This window comes from Dysidea avara, chromosome 6 (assembly GCF_963678975.1).
Source record: "Dysidea avara chromosome 6, odDysAvar1.4, whole genome shotgun sequence".
NCBI classification, from domain to species: domain Eukaryota; kingdom Metazoa; phylum Porifera; class Demospongiae; order Dictyoceratida; family Dysideidae; genus Dysidea; species Dysidea avara.
This window is the reverse complement of record NC_089277.1, coordinates 33,837,667-33,852,232: the sequence shown is the minus strand read 5'-3', so window position 1 is coordinate 33,852,232 and position 14,566 is coordinate 33,837,667.

The following is a 14,566-nucleotide window of genomic DNA, read 5'->3' as shown; positions in this document are numbered from 1 at the left end:
GTAGTACGAGTAATTCAAGCACTTCTAGTATTACAACCAGTCACACACCTCAAACCAGTCCCACATTAGAGGCAGCTGTTAGTGTCCCTATTATATAGCAGTGAAGCAGACACTGTTCTCAGTGAACATGTTACTGTATTCAGTATAGCCAGCTATACTCCATAAGTTTTCTCCCAAAGCCGAGTATCCCTATATTTTTGGGAGACTCTCTGAAATTTAGGACTGTTCTGACTCAGCCATTAACATCACTCAGATGTCCAGAAACTAAGTTACCTATGAACCCAGCTACAAGGAAGTGCCTCCAGGGTGGTGGCCAGTTGACCAATACAAGTTAAAATCGATCAGTGACACTGCTTAAGAATAGATTTGGTCAACCACACAAGCTGATTGCTGCACATATATATATATATATAAGCGTTGAAACCGGGTCGGGTCAACCGGGTCACATTTTGTCCAGGTCATCCGGGTCAGACCCGCTTTAAAAATTATCCAGGTCTGACCCGGATTGGGTCACGTGCGAAGCAAATTGTTTAGTTGGATGGTATGGAAGTGTATAAACGCGTCATAGTCAAGTCCTAATACAACTCAGCTTCTTTTGTGAGCCGTGCAGCCACGCCCATTTATTGGTGATACAGGTATGCACGAAACCATGCTCATAGCTGCCTGCTGGCTTATTTGGAGCCACGCCCACTAATCGATTGTTATTGTACGAGATAGGTCAAGCCCAGTTTCTTTCATGAGCCATGCCCACTTTATATCGGGAATGTGTCATACTTTTTAAAATTATGGTGAGTTAGGTATGTACAAAGCCACACCTACTTGCAGGAAACGTATCTTGCTTTTTGCAAACCTACGTGGAGTCATGCCCACTGACTACCATTGTTAAGTATAGACACCCTCGTGCTTTAAGCACTAGTCGGTACTCAAAACGTAGCAGTTGGCGCACGCCTCACTTTAAATTAATCTGGGTCACATCCGGGTCAGCGGGTCATCCAGGTCAACAGTAGTGACCTGGTTTCAACACTGATATATATGCAATCATTGTTACACCTATCCAACTTGTATGCCAGCTTATGTACTGTACAGCTGTTTCATGATTCAGTGGAGGGACATGTCAGAAGTCTCATCTCTTTGGCAAACTACTTGACTCTTATGCTGACCCACTAGTGTCTGTATTATTCTGGAGAAACAACCTTGTGAAATCAGGAAGCACCTTGCTAGAGCATGTACTGATGGTGAATAGACCTTTCAGGACTTACAAGATGCGGTTCTCAAAAAAATTCATGTGTTTGAATCAGTTTTAAATATGCCATCCTTATCACCTCACACTCCCACAGTATCCTTTCACACTTGTACCAGAAGAGTCGCAATCCAGAAGACAATAAGAAGAGAGTGTGCATCTACTGTGAGGGCTTCCATGCTTGCATAAGTTATGAAGATGTTTGTCAGCCATCTAAGAGGTATATAGAAGCAGCAGCAGAATTTGTGCTTTAACAGCCTTGCCTGACAGGTTTTACAATGCACCATGAGAAACCAATGTCGCATATGTTCTAGGAAGCTTCCCATCAGTCTATTTAACCAACAGGATACAAGTGACTGTTCCATTAATCCCACAGATCAGACACTTCTGGCACTGTTACCACTCCAACCACAACAGTTGGCATGACCACCATTGTTACCAATGCTTCATCATCTATACACATAGCTGGGGACAATGTCTGTCTGTTGAAATCTGCAGTTGCCAACGGTTATGCCAACAAGATAGAAATGTCAACTAAAATACCCCTTGATGAAGGTTCCCAGAGATCATTTCTAACAGAAGGCTTGACTGGTTATAACCAGAAAATATTCTACCCTCATTTGGATCATCAACTAGTTTAATTACCTCACTATTCTCTGACGACGATGAAACAGTATTGGTTAGGTAAAACTTAGCCCAAACAAGCCGACTCAAAATGCTTTCAACAAGTTGCTATGAATTTAAAAAAAAAATTATTAAACGGAATTTTGTAGTGACTGACTGACTGACCGACTGAGTAACTGATTGATGCCTTCAGACAAATGTAACTCGATAATGGCTAAGGCTACGGGCTTGATTTTGTCCTTGTTTAACATTGCTTCAGCCGGAAACATGCCTTTTGGCATACCGCAGTACATACAATACATTCTTCATGTACTTACCAGTGTCCTCCTTTACAAATCATTCATCTTTGCTGACAGCGAAAGGGTTGATTTGATGGTAACGCATGATGGCTTTCTTTTGTAATGGTAATCAACTGTAATTTTTCAGCTACTTTTGATTGCACAGGTGCTTTTCGAACAGTTCCTGATTCGTAATACTATGTGACAGGTGGAACATAAGCATAATGGATACTTCATGATTTTTGATAGCTGGGACTTGTGGCACCATTTCTTTATTTTGATGTGGTATGCATAGGTTCACCAGTTAAAAATTTTATTGTACAAAAAAACTTAACAAACAGTGCACAAAAATTTGGAATCTTCAACTAGAGTAGGGACAATAGCACATCGATAAAAGTACTGAAACAAGTTGGTAGTAGTGCACAATATTCAATCACAGTAAAACAATAAGAAGTGTTATATTTATATCCCTACTGTGTATTTCCATTATAGTATCTTGAGCACAGTAGGGATATAACACTTGTTATTATTTTATTGTGATTTAATATTGTGCACTACTCCAGCTTGTATCAGGACTTTTATCGATGTGCTATGGTCTATACTCCTCTTGAAAATTCCAATTTTTTTATACTTGTAAGTTTTACAAGTACACAGAAAAACTTGGAATTTTCAACTAGAGTAGGGACCATAGCACATTGATAAAAAAATATTGAAACAAGCTGGAGTAGTGCATGATATTAAATCACAGTAAAACAATAAGAAGTGTTATATCCCTAGTGTGCATTTTTATTATGGTATCTTGAGCACAGTAGGGATATGACAATTCTTATTGTTTTACTGTGATTTAATATCATGGACTACTCCAGCTTGTTTCAGTACTTTTTATCATTGTGCTATGGCCCCTACTCTAGTTGAAAATTCCAAATTTTTTGTGTACTTGTTAGTTAACTTTTTTTGTAAATATTATTATGATTATGACTGGTGAACCCATGCATACCACATCTGAAATGGCACCGTGCACCCCAGCTATATCAATTATCGTCTGAAAAGTGAAGTGTTCATTACGCTTTGTTGTCAGCTATGTTCAACCCGTTGCACAGAATTTCGGATCTAGAATAGTTCGAAAAGCACCTCTGCAATCCCCGTATACCAAAAGAAATGGTGCCGCATGCCCCAGTTATATCAATTATTGTTTGAAAAGTGAAGTATCCATTACGCTTTGTTGTCAGTTCTGTTCATCCCATTACACAGCAGTACGGATCAAGAAATGTTCGAAAAGCACATCTGCAATCAAAACAGCTACTATGAAAAATATGGATGATTTCTGTTACAAAGAAAAGCCATTATGTACTATCACCAAATTGACACTTTTTTCTGTAAGCAAAGATTAATGGGACACAAAGGAAGACACTGGTAAATCCATGAAGAATGCATTGTACATACTGCGGTATGCCAAAAGGCGCATCTTGTGCTTAAGTGATGTCGAACAGTGAAAAAAATCAAGCCTATAGCCTTAGCCTTTATCGAGTTATGCTTGTCTGAAAGCATCAGTCAATCAGTTACTCAATCAGTAGAAAATTCCGTTAAATAAACTATTTTTAAAATTATGTAGCAACTTGTTGAAAGTGTTTTGGGTTGATCTGAAAGCTTGTTTGGGCTTAGTTTTACCTAACCAATACTACCTTATCGTCGTCTGGGAAAATTGAGGCTGGTTTTTGGGTGATGTTATTTTGTGGACCACACCTACTTCTTTGTGGTCCCTACTATACAGTACAATATAGTGCTATCGTACTGTATGATAGTAGAGCGGCTAAGCAAAAAAAATCATTTACTGTTTGATAAATCACAAAACTTGGTGCAATATTTTCCTATTTCTTATTAGATATGTTGCCATTAAAATTACTAATCATATCACGCTCAAAGAACCTGACAAGCAAAATCAATAGAAAATGCCATAAAAAGTACTCAATAGTAAATATACTGAAACTTTATCTCTGAATAGACTAACAATGGATGGTCATATCCAAAAGCTGATCAAGGAAGGTGTCCATCCAGGTCATTAGCTTGCCATGTTAAGAAGCACAGAGAGTCATGGTGTGTGAAGCCATAGATGTACAATTTATTATTTCTATTGGATTGTGCCTATACTTTTAACACTGAAATATCATACGGTAGTAACAGTACGATAGTATTGTATAGTAGGGACCACAAAGGAGCGTGGCCCACGAAATAACATCACCCAAAAAACAGCTTCAATTTCCCCTGACAATGATGAGGCAGTATTGGTTAGGTAAAACAAAGCCCAAACAAGCTTTCAGATTGATCCGAAATGCTTTCAACAAGTTGCTATGGAATTAAAAAAAAATTATTTAACAGAATTTTCTACTGACTGAGTAACTGACTGATGCGTTCAGGCAAGCGTAACTTGATAACGGCTAAAGCTATGGGCTTGATTTTTTCACTGTTTGACATCGCTTCAGCCCGAGAGGTGCCTTTTGGCATACCGCAGTACATACAATGCATTCTTCATGGACTTACCAGTGTCCTCCTTGTGTCCCATTCATCTTTGCTGATAGCGAAAAGTGTGAATTTGGTGGTAGCACGTGATGGCTTCCCTTCGTAATGGAAATCGTCCGTATTTTTCATAGTGGCTGTTTGCTAGCAGAGGTGCTTTTTGAATGGTTCTTGATTCATACTACTGTGCAACGAGTTGAACAGGGCTGACAACAAAGCATAATAGATACTTCACTTTTCAAACAATAATTGATATAACTGGGGCATGCGGCACCATTCGGCACTGTTCAATATCGCCTCAGCCAGACAGGTTCCTTTTGGCAAACCGCGGTATGTACAATACACACATCAAGACTTACATTTGTCTTCCTTGGTGTTGCATTTCTTTTCGCTGACAATCCAAGGTGTCAATTCATGGTAGCTTGTTAGCTGCCCTTGTATTATCCAGTAGAGACTGAATTCATCGCAGAGGAACTTCTCTAACTGTTCTTATTTGTAATGCTGTGTAATAGGCTTATAGTTGAAAGTGAAGCATAATTATCATTTCCACTTTTAAGTCAATAATTGACCGTTGGAGCATGAGAATTGTTTGTATTTTTCATGGTGACTGGATTGATTGCAGAGGTGCTTCTCAACATAGCAGAAAGCAAAGCGCAATGGATACTTCACATTAGAGTCAGTAATTGATAGTTAAGGCATGTGTTCAAATGAAAAGGTTAACTCAGGAACCATTCTTTCTTTTGATGCGGTATGTGCAGGTTCACCAGTCATAATAATGTTACAAAAACAATTAGGTTTTAAGTAAAGGTGGACCGATACCGATACCAGTATTGGTATCGATGCCGATACCAGTGGTATCGGTATCGGATCGGTAATACAAGGTACAGATACCACAGTAGACACTCACCACTTTTATTAAACCATAAATTTCCAGTAGCCAATAACTTAGTTGAGCTAATCAGTAACTTAGTTGAGCTAACAAAGTAGCGAAACAAAGCCTTTCTTACCCTTTTCCAAGTATTGCTGCAACTGCTCCGTGTGTATTCTAATATATTAGAGCACGTGAATCCTTTGTAATTAAATGGTAATGCAGTTGTTCCTCAAGAAATAAGTTTATGACTACTTGGCTTGCTTTTTCATGAAAAGATTTGGTTGAAAAGCTGTAACAAACATTGTACAATTATCGACTGCCCACGCAATTAATTGCCTTATCAATAAGCTTACAAGAAAACTACCTCAAATCAAGAAATTAGTAATCCACAATGATGTTTTTATCATGTTTAGCTGTTATACAATGAATATTTTAAAACTTGATTGAATTGAGATCAATCAATTACTGTGATATTTTAATAGCTAGCTATGTATCACAACAATGAAATTTCTATAATAAACTTGTCTAGGCTTCAATGTATAGTATCGGTATTGGTATCGGCAAATAATTTCAGTACAAATACTGGTATCGGAAATATTGGTAAAAAGTGGTATCGGTCCATCTCTAGTTTTAAGTTTCAATAGGGATCATAGAAAAAGCGTAGGGAAACAGAAGAGGTCACCTACACCTTAGTTCAGTCACGGGTATACACTGAATTTGTGAAATTAAAATGTTCACTAGTATATCTGCAGGTGTGGGTAACCTCCCTTGTTCCCCAAGTTTTTATCCCTAGTCAATCTTTACAATTTCTAATTTTTTCTTATACGTACTTGTAATGATATAACTATAATATGCTAGTACTGATGTTCTTACACTTGTACAAATCACTGTTTTTTTTTGACTACTAGAAAGCACAATTGGAGGATGAAGTTATATCACAGAAGGTGAAAACTGACCAGGAAATTAATCAACTGAAAATAGACATTGACAGACAGAAGAAGGAGACAAACAAACAAAAGAGGGAAGCTGAACAGCAAAAGATTGAAACTGAACAACAAAGGATGGAGGCTGAACAACAAAAAGAAGTGGTTAATAGACAGAAGAAACAACTAGATGAGCTACAACAACAACTCAAACATCTAACCCCACTGTCACAGACGGACTTAGTAGACAGTACAGTTGAAAACGTAAAGCAGTAGACAGAACTAGTATAGTTAGTAACCTATAATGGTCATTATTCTTAAGGGTGCTCTGTACAGTCCGCTTATATGGCTTCCCATGAAATTTAATTTGTTCTATAACTTACAAATGGTTTTAGCAAATGTTCTGTACTTTTTTACTGGATATAAGCTAACACTAGTACACAGTTTAGTCCAAACCCAACTGCTAAATTTGCTTTAGAACATGAGTTACAGTTTTTCCCTTTATACTAGAACTAGTCCTACAGTTTACACACAAGAGCCTTGATACTTTTATGATACACTATGCTAAACAGTACAAACCATTGTGCGTTTTTATTTTTGTCTTTTAGCTTCTCATTCATCACATATTTATCTTTTGGGTTGACACTCCCAGAAATCCTTTTCTTTACTTCTATGTTATTCATCATCTGAACTTGCTATTTAAAAATGGCTAACACTCTTCTTTGGCAAAATTGCTAAAGTAGCTTGTGTGAAAATTTCATGTCCATTGGATTAAAAATGATGGAGTAGTTCTAATTTAAGTGAGAGGGTGTAGAATAGCAAGATGCGTGCGCTTGTTGCTATGGGATACCTAATTTATGGGTACTAAAATGTGTCAACATGTCACAGACTAATTAAGTGACCATAATATTTCTTTTAGTGCAAAACAGACTATGTCTTGGGAAGCTTTGTACGAACTGTACAGAGCACCCTTAACTACAACTCCTAAAATCAGTTATGTATGTTGTTGATAATATAACATCAAGCTGGTGATGATTGTTTTTAGAATCTTTTATGGGAAATTTAAAATTCATGGAAGAGTAGTAATGGAAAATATATTGTACTACTGCTAGTAGCTACTAACTGTTTTTACTACCTAGCAGTAAATTGTATGGTACACTTATTGTGTTTTTCTACTTTAAAGGCAAAGACACATCAGTTGGTTGCTACTGATCAAACAGGGGAAGGAAATGAACAGAGGAAGGAGGTTAATCATGTCAAACCAGTTGTTGACTTGCAGAGAAGTTCACCAGCCCAAAGGAAAGATCAAATTCAGATGAGTCATCCACAAACTAAACAAACTGCAGCAACCAATATACTAAAAAAAGTCAGTCAACTAATACTAATGTATTGTAACTTTTGCTGTTGTCATTCTTCCACTTGTACAATAGTCATATTATGTGATCCAGTCTGGGAAAATTGGTCTTATTGCCTATTGAGAAATGCCGGTTTTAAGTATTCAACTTGTTGTAGGTCGCCAATGATCGAAGCTACATACATGTACTAAATTTTCACATGTTTTACATCCCATCGAAAGAAAGAAATGTTGCCGCGTGCCCCAGCTATCATTATTATCGTTGTCTGAAAAGTGAAGTATCCATTACACTTCACTGTCAGCTATGATCAACTTTTGTGTTCCAGCTTTAACCAACAATGATTGCAGCGATCTTCTAAATAACTGATTCTTGATCTCATCTCCTTTTTACTTAGATAAATGTGCCTTCGACCTATAAGGAAACAGATTACAGCAATTTGGCTTAGTTTAGATCATATTATATACACTATAGTTTGTTGTACACACATCAAATAGAACAAATACACTGTATTTGTGACTTAATTTTAGAAAATCGTCTATCTACGCACAATAGTACTTTTCTAATAAACACATTCAAAAATATAGGTAAAAAATGCAAGCTTCAGAAAAAAAATTTATGCAAGTTTTATCGCCTTTCTGGTCGGTGAATTGACACTCCAGTGGATAAATCCTGGGCATCATCGTGTTCCCCTATTTATAGGTAGTTCAAAAATCTTTCATGCACAGGTGGGTTTCTGAGTGATGGACATTTGTTTACGTTGCGGTGACGAAATAATTTACAATTTTTCTTCAACGAATTTACCTTCCTTCCAGATCACAGACGAATACCTTTGACATAAACTATACCTTGGTGGATGCACAAATTCATGGCGAATACAATGAGCAAAAAGTTAACTCTGTACGCCGTTGTATCAGTAAGTTATGATGGTTTATGTAAGAGCCTGTAGATTATTATTCTTTTTTTTAACTTTTTATTTATTTTTATTTTAAATAATAGAAAAGGTCTTCATGTTCAATGGGCAGAGAGGCAAACTCTGCCCAATCCTGTGATGATGGAATTGTTGCCATTACAGAAGCAGCATTGCCATGTTGAACATCAACAGCAACCTTCTGAATCAAAAATTGGGTGTCCCTATTATCATCAGACTGTTCTATTAGATTATTTTCTCGATGTCTTCTGTACATATTAATCCTAAAACAAAAACAGCCTTGGGGCTGTAAAATAAAGGCACTGCCAAGCAAAGTAGGATCAGTCAACCAAGCTTATTCAACATGACTGGTAAGAACAAGGACTGATATCAAGTTGCGGCCAAGTGAATGCAGTATTACCCAATCTCTTTGTATCTAGCTATAGCTATATAATAAAACTAGAGCAAATACACATGCAACTGTTATTAAATTGTCATTTGGCCGCTTTTTGACAATTTAATAACAGTTGCATGTGTATTTGCTCTGATTTTATTATATAGCTATAGCTAGATACAAAGAGAATGGATAATACTGCGTTCACTTGGCCGCAACTTGATATCAGTCCTTGTTCTTACTTGTTTAACAGATTGATCATGGTAATACTTCAATCTACTTGTACCCAACTTGATATCAGTCCTTGTTCTTACCAGTCATGTTGAATAAGCTTGTTTGACTGATCCTACTTTGCTTGGCAGTGCCCACCCCAAGGCTGTTTTTGTTTTAGGATATCTCACATTTTAGTCACTGAGCAAGACCAAAAAACATATTGCATAAAGCTAATAGCTAGTTTTATACAGGCCACAACAGCTTCAACAGTTATTGTGTGTACTACATTATAGCTTGGGACATGAAGTGGCAAAACCAAAGAATGTATAGTTTGGCACAAGTAGGTAGGTACTTGTCGGTGTTGCAACCTTGGTAGGGTATGGCTTCTAGGCACCATTAAAACTATCAGTGAACAGATTGAGTAAAGGCCATTTCCCGGCAGGTGAGAATATGCCCCAAACTTCTTATTATACTGAATTGTCCCTTGAAATGCACAAATAAAGCTGTATTGTGGGCTGCGTTAGCTACTTCAGACCCATTATTAAATAACAACTGAATAACAAACACTTACGAGAATAGCGTGAGTGATAGCAAGCGCATTGAGTTTAGTACAGTGATCATGCTCACCTAGCATTGATGCTTACGGCTGAATTTGCACCGAGTTCACCGACTGTAAATAAACGCTACTGTAGTTAGACATGTCTTAAATTTAAGATAGGGTTCTAAAGACTGCAAAATAATTATAAACCAGCAATTAGCGTAGGCAATGTTATTATCCTGTGAGTGCACGTATGGAAATTAACTCACTACTTCCCAGAAAAACGATAGGTCATAATCGAGTGAAACTACTCCATATGTTTAATTACATATCAAAGTTTGTCCCATGAAGCACAAGAGTGAATGAATCAAACTTTGAGAAAACTGCTTATGGTGGCTCTCGCAAGAGAGGTGGAGTTTCAAGATTTGTACTGAAGAAACTTAACTAGCCAAAGAACTTGTGATTACAAATCCAAGGCTGTAGAACTATCACAATCTAAGATATAAGAGTTTAAAAAATGAGTGACTCGTGCTAACGAGTATGCGAAGAAGAAGAAGGAGAAGAATACATGACATTTTCAGTAAAATTTCATGTGGTGTTATTAAAATATAACAGGGATTACTTACTTAGTAATACGCTTATATAACAATACACCAAAGGTTTTGTTGTATTGCGAGGTTTTTTTTTACAAAAGAATAGTTTTAAAGGTAGATTTTAGGTGAGCGTTCTATTAGAGTTAATCGTTCGTGCAAATAACTCACGGTAGTCGTGCGTCCTAGTTTCCTTGGCCATGCGAATCACTACCGTGAGTCTTGATTTATTTGCTCGTCCAGGTGTTTACTGCTGTATTTCCCACACTGCTTATTTTATGATACTGAAACTTAGCCAGTCTATTCCTCTGTCCCTGTAGACAGCAAAGAACCAATAAAATGAATTTTGATAAATGCGCATATATCAACGGTTTTCTAAAATTAGACTATGGTACGCATACTATGCTTTGAAGTTTGGTCATTAATGAGGTATTTAAAATCCAATAGATACCCGTGGGTAGGTATTTAAACTGGTTAGATACCCGTGCCAAATTTTTTTGTCACGTGCGCCACGTGTTTTGCTGGATTCCAGTCACTACAGCCATCAGAAATCATTGCTAGAGTGCAAAGAAAACATCGCTGGATAATAGAGATGATTGTATTCATCTAGGAAGCCTACCAGTGAGTTGTTTTAACACTAATTCGATCAAGAAGCCGCCATTATTGGTAGTGACCAGAGCTGTACGAGCCATAGTCTAAATTGGTTATCGCCCAAATCCATGGTATCTTCGCTATTTCAGAGACCTTCGGAATGGCACATAATCACCTTGGGCTTCGCCCACGGCGATTATTCCCAGCAAAAATGATCCTGCAAGATCCCGCAGGAGTCCTGCAAGTTCCTGCAAGAAATGACCGGATTCTCTTGCAAGAGGAATCTCCTGCAAGAGTCTTGCAAGATCCTGGAAACCTCTTGCAGGATTTTGCAGGGTTCCTGCAAAATCCTGCAAGAAATGACCGGATTCTCTTGCAAGATCTTGCTTAAAGTTCTTGCAGGATCATTTTGCCTGGGTTGTGCCATTCCTCAGGTCTCTAAAATAGCGAAGATACCTTGATTTGTGCGATAACCTACACTTAGGTCACATTTAATAAATACTCACCATGTATTACAGTAGACACCACCCACCATCACACAAACCAAGATTTGTAGGAATAGTTGATAGGCAATAAAGGGTACTCCAAAATAATTACAACCAACTGCTGTTCATTTTCACTGTCACTAGTGTACTTGCAAGAAGGTAGCTGTTTAGCAGGGAATTAGTAACGTGATAACTAAAAACTCAGACCAGGTGGTGACTTCATCAGTCTAGGCAAGTTCCTGAGGAGCCACACAGCCAGGATTTCCTCTACATTCAATCACTACTTATCAGCACAATCAACTTTGCATGTTTCATAATGGTTGTTTATTGTTGTTCTTTTGTGTAATAATTCCATGTGAATTGGCAGCTCTTTGTGTGAAGCTTGCTGAAGAATGACACTTACTAGATTTAGTGTTTCTCCTTTCTTTATGCAAACCAAACTGCTTCAAGTTTCATTCGTGCTTCATGGCAGTAGATTCTATGACACTCCATCATGAACTCCATTCTTTTGCCCCTTTTTTCTAGTAGAGGGATCATACCTGTAATAAAGCGCACGTGCATAAAATCAGTTACAGAATAGAGTATTCATGTAGTGATATACATTATAGTGTACCTACCATCACCCATGATTGGAAATTTGACTGTAGCTATGTCGTCAATAATGATGTATAGCTCTCCAATCTCTTGTGCTTAATGATTACAAGTACACAAAAATTTCAACTAGAGTAGGGACCATAGCACATCGATAAAAAGAACTGAAACAAGTTGGAGTAGTGCTGATATTAAATCACAGTAAAACAATAAGGAGCAAAAAATAGTAAATTTAAACAAGTAGAATAGGAATCGAAGTTGTGATTCTGAAAAAAACTGTGTAAACAAGAAGTAATAGGGATGGTGATTCACAATACTGCTTAATATATTAATACAAGCTAACTAGAGGTGCACTGATATCAATATCGGTATTGGTGCCGATATCGCGATATCGGTATTGGTGAAAAGTTAACTTTTTAGCAGATATGAGCAGATATTACACATAAGTACTAAAATTGTCCAAAGAACATTACAGTTGACTTAGTAGCACAATGATTAAAGTGTGAGACTCAAGTTGTGGAGGTTTTCATGATGGCCAGGGTTCAAATCCTGAGGTGGTCACTTTTTTTCTCTTTTTTGCACACCTTTTTGTGTTCACCTTTTCACAAATCTTTGTTTTTTTTTCTTTACATAGGTTTTAGTGACAACTTTTTAAGCTTTTAAAACATTTATTGTAGTGTCCATACTGAAAACCTTTTATTTTCAGATATCGGTATCGATATCGGAATCGGTAGCCAATATATCGGTTATCGGTATATTGGAAAATTTCCATATTGGTGCACCTCTAAAGCTAAGCAGCTTGATTTGTGTACATTGAATTTAAGATTCCTATTTCGACTGTTCAAATAAAAAGCCAAAATAGGAATCTTAAATTCAATGTACACAAATCAAGCTGCTTGGCTTGTATTGATGTAAATCACCATCCCTATCACTTCTTGTTTATGCAGTTTTTTTCAGAATCACAACTTCGATCCCTATTCTACTTGTTTAAATTTACAATTTTTTTGGTCCCCTAGTTTCTGAAATTTTTTCATGACCATGCACATGGACAAGACAATTTTATGGCTGGTGTGCACTGCATGTAGTAATATACATTACTGCAGTAATATAGTATGTGAAGACTTGCTTCATGATACTCAAGCATCTATCTACTAGCTACAGGTAGAGTGTGTACTCATGATCAGTCTTATGGAATAGCTATAGACTCTGAAAAGGCACGATCATGCACAGGCTGTATTCACCCAACGTGTTAAATGCTTTGATCCACAACAATAAAGGCATTGAAATTATATAGCTGGACAATCTGTAAAAAGTAGCTATCTGTAGCTATTATTTGTGCAGATACTTAAGGCAACTGCTCTCAATTTTTCAATCATGTACAAAGGAGACACGCCCTCTTTTAAATTCTGTTTTTTTTTTATGATGGAAGTTTTTTTTGTTTAATGTAAAAGATGAGAAAAGGTCTTCACGTTCAAACAGTGGGTAGAGAGTCAAACCTGTGATGATGGAATTGTTGCCATTACAGAAGCAGCATTGCCATGTTGAACATCAATAGCAACCTTCTGAATTAAATTTCCGGTAGCATATAAAGCCTGATGGAAGGTGATACTGTTTTCTTTTGCAAATTCTTGCTTCAGAGCTGTCCTTAATTTTCAATCACATACAAAGGGGACACCCCCCCCCCCCCCCCCCCCCCTTTTGATTCAAAGGGTTACACTATTTCTAACAGTTTACGAGGCTTGTTACATCGATTTTCTTTACTGGTAAATGGCTGTAGTAGCCCTTAGGAAGTGCCCAGAATGTGGTTTCAGTGATGGGATATGGGCCACATCCCCTTCATTGACACGAGTTTAAGAACTCTAAAATGTTCAGAAACAAATTTCAGTGAGTAGCATTTATGTTTAATGTTTAGTTTAATACATCTTGATGAGTTTTAGTCCCGTGTGTTGCTTCAAATGGTATTTTTTTTAAACTGCTGTACTTTTGCTTCATGGCTTTGCGAGTGAATGGCGTTTCAAAGCCATGACTCTTGCTCTATATCTTGCAATCGGATTAGAAAGCAGATTTTAATACCACACAGACCTGGGTAGGAATGATTTTAAAAATACGCCTTATGTTTTTAGCACTAATATCTACTTCCTGTGGGTTGTAGATGCGAAACAAGAAGACGGAGAATTGCGGCAATTTTGGAAATTTTTAAAAACTCCCAAAACCACTTCCCTTGTGTTTTCTTTTGGCATGTGTTCTATTAGAGAGTTTTGAAAATTTTTGCACCAATCCCTATTATGAACCACTATCATGGTTAATGATATCCCTACTGTGCATTTCTATTATGGTATCTTGAGTGCAGTAGAGACATAACACTTCTTATTGTTTTACTGTATTTAATATCATGCACTCTCGTAACTTCAGCTTGTTATGTTTTATTGATGTGCTATGGTCCCTACTCTAG